We start from the raw sequence: 3,551 nt of genomic DNA, 5'->3' as shown, positions 1-3,551 counted from the left end.
TTGGTGTCCGTGTGGTTTGGGAGGCGATTCCTGGACATCAACGTTATCAGTTGCCGGATTAAGAAGTATGAGGCATTGCATATGCAGTTCTAACTTTAGTCTTCATACGCATCCTCATGAATATCTAAACCTTCCTCATGTGGGTTTGTTCACTTGCCACTAATTTTGTGAACAGTGACTGTAAAATCCAGTGGTGCTACCATGGGGTATTCTATAATAGGAGACTTTCAACGTCATGGAGGTTTCTGTATGCTATCATAGAAGTAAAGTAGTAAACATTCTTACTCAGCTGTCAACCTTGGGGTATAATAAGGAAGATGTGACTTCTGGTGCAATGATGGCCTGATAGCTATGGCAGTAACCAATCATCTTCTCATTGGATTTAAAGCTCATCCCACAGGCTGTAACTAATAACAGGTGGTGTTAATGTGGTGATGAACCTGTGCCTGTGGAGGTGATAAGCCCTGGGGAGGACCTAACTGTTATTCTGATAAGTGGGTATGGTAACTAAATAAACCCAAGTGCTTTTAGTTTATTTACTTTTTTCATTTTCTACCCAGAGATTCAGGCACCTCTTAAAATCTGCCAGAAAATGTAAAATTTGTGGTAGAAGAACAGTAATACACAAACTCACCATTGCTTACCTGTAGCAAATAGTACCCTGTGCATGAACTGACCTAAGTGGATGTACTGACTGGTTTTGTGTGTCAACTTGACACAGGCTGGAGTTATCACAGAGAAGGGAGCTTCAGTTGGGGAAGTGCCTCCATGAGATCCAGCTGTGGGGCATTTTCTCAATTAGTGATCAAGGGGGTAGGGCCCCTTGTGGGTGGTGCCATACCTGGGCTGGAAGTCTTGGGTTCTCTAAGAGAGCAGGCTGAGTAAGCCAGGGGAAGCAAGCCAGTAAGGAACATCCCTCCATGGCCTCTGCATCAGCTCCTGCTTCCTGATCTGCTTGAGTTCCAGTCCTGACTTCCTTTGTGATAACAGCAATGTGGAAGTAAGCTAAATAAACCCTTTCCTCCCCAACTTGCTTCTTGGTCATGATGTTTGTGTAGGAATAGAAACCCTGACTAAGACAGTGGGACACCTATATCACACCCCTAATGCCAAACCTCAGGGATCCCTGAGGGAGAAGAGATAGGGAGATGGTCAGAGCCAGATGTAGTGTTGTCTACCGTGAAACAGCATTGGACAGAAATGTCACTGCCATTGCCTGCATGGATCCACTGTGGTTAATATGTATATGGACATCTGCAGAAGCCAAAATCAGTCGTAAAACCTGCATGGATGCATAAGGGCCTTGTTATGCCACACCCTGAGTGCAGCAGCTATTAGCAGTTGATCAAGACCACACCCTGAGTGGAAGAGCTATTGGCAATGGTAATAGCTCCTGAGGGAGGCAGTCAGTTTGAGAGGCATCCGGGTTCCAGTCAATTGTCCTAAATCCCTACACATGGAGCAAGCACTAGATCAAGAAAAGTCCATGAAATTGAGAAATAATATGCTTTTTTTTAAGGAAAGGAGTAATAGATGAAAGAATGAGGAGACTCCGTGAAAGCATGTATGTGTTTTCCTGAAACAAATATAAATTTCAAAACGGTTGGTTTTGAACAAACACAAAGTCGATCTGTTTCAGCAATGATTACAGCACATGACTCAGGCTGTCATAGAGGTTACAGAGAGAGACAGCATCTTCCTGGGAAGGCATCATGAGGGAGCAAGTGAGAAGACTCCCAGAAGGGGTCAGATGCTGAGGACTAAAGGGATCTACATCGATGTAACACTAGGGAAAGACAGGGATGGCTTTGCAGAGATGACACGCAGCCAGACAAAACTAGCATCTTCCACTTGGCTTTGCCCTGAGTAAAACAGGAAAGATAAGCAGTGGCATCTCCCATCCCACTTTGTTCTTTATGCATACCCATCACATGCTTTGGTTGCTGGTTATCAATCATTATTATTTATTATTTTATTTTAGGTTTTTTCGAAACAGGGTTTCTCTATGTTGCCCTGGCTGTCCTGAACTTACTCTAGACCAGGCTGGCCTCAAACACAGAAATCTGCCTGCCTCTGCCTACCAGATGCTGGGATTAAAGACCTGCACCACCACTGCCCGGCTGTTACCAATCATTAACATAAGCAAAAGCATTTATGTTTGAGTGAATTTGGTGTATAAAAATTAAAGACAACATATCACATAGTTGACATTTTTAGAAAACAAATTTGTTGTTGTTGTTGTTTCTGATTTTTTGAGACAGGGTTTCTCTGTGCAGCCCTTGGCTGTCCTGGAACTCAGAAATCTGCCTGCCTCTGCCTCCCAAGTGCTGGGATTAAAAACGTGTGTCACCACTACCTGGCTAGAAAACAGACTTTTAACAAGTGAACATTTGCACAGTGGAGAAAATTTCCTGACACAGTGGCAGATGTCATTACAAATGGAAATGACCTTTATGGATACAGATCTGTTCTAAAAGAGAATGATTTTTCAGAGCTATACTTTGTGAGGGAAGCTTTCCAAGGACCAGCATAAAGTGAAGAGTATAGCAGAGATGCGCTTTCAGGTGGCATTGTTCTTTTTTTTTTTTTAATTTAAAATTGCTAATTTTTTAAAAATTTCAAACCCTATTGCTTAACTGTTGAAAATAAAAACAAAGATCACATACCAAAGTTAATAAGACCCAAAGACTACTGAGCCCATGAGCTTCTGCACTCATTCAGAACAGAATCTGAGTCATTCACATTGGATTTAAGACTGTCCCTACTGGGGCTGGAAAGATGGCTCAGCGGTTAAGAGCATTGACTGCTCTTCCATAGGTCCTGAGTTCAAATCCCAGCAGCCACATAGTGGCTCACAACCATTTGTTACGGGGTCGTTGCCCTCTTCTGGTATGTCTGAAGACAGCTACAGTGTACTCAAAATTTTAAAAATCTTAAAAAAAAAGACATGTCTCATGTTGAATATGTTTCATGTATTTATGCACCAACAAATCCAAAGTCCATGACAAAGTTGGAACCTAAAAATCAGTTATCTCTTCTTGTACTTTCAATTTGTTAGGGAAATTAGCATGGGCTAGGTCTTGGGAATTCATTGACATTTACAAGATATACAAGACCCTCCTTGCTGAAGAGAATATAATGTAGATGAGGAGACTCCCTCATTAAAGGAGCTCCCTGCATAGCATTCAGTGAGTTGCAGTCATGGAGCCTTCCTGATTTCTTACCTAGCTCCAGCCAGATCTTTAGTAGTGCTCCTGTTGCTGAAGTCCTCTTTGTTCTGGACACACTCCTGTCAGCAACCCCAATATTAACTGACTGCTTCATAAGGATAAGGGACTTGGCTGGAATTTTGGCTTCCACTAGAGCCAGCTCTGATGTGAGTAGGACATTGGAAAAAAAAATCACAGAACAGGGTGTCTTTCTAATTGCTGTGAGACAACCCATGAGGAAGTTTTCTTTCCTGCTTGTGGTTAAAGAGCTGAACAGCCCTCTGCAGGGAGCATGGCAGCAGGCAGGCAGGCATGGTCCTGAGTAGGAGCAGACAGCATACA

Source organism: Mastomys coucha, unplaced genomic scaffold, assembly GCF_008632895.1.
Source record: "Mastomys coucha isolate ucsf_1 unplaced genomic scaffold, UCSF_Mcou_1 pScaffold8, whole genome shotgun sequence".
NCBI lineage: Eukaryota > Metazoa > Chordata > Mammalia > Rodentia > Muridae > Mastomys > Mastomys coucha.
This window is presented reverse-complemented; position numbering follows the sequence as displayed.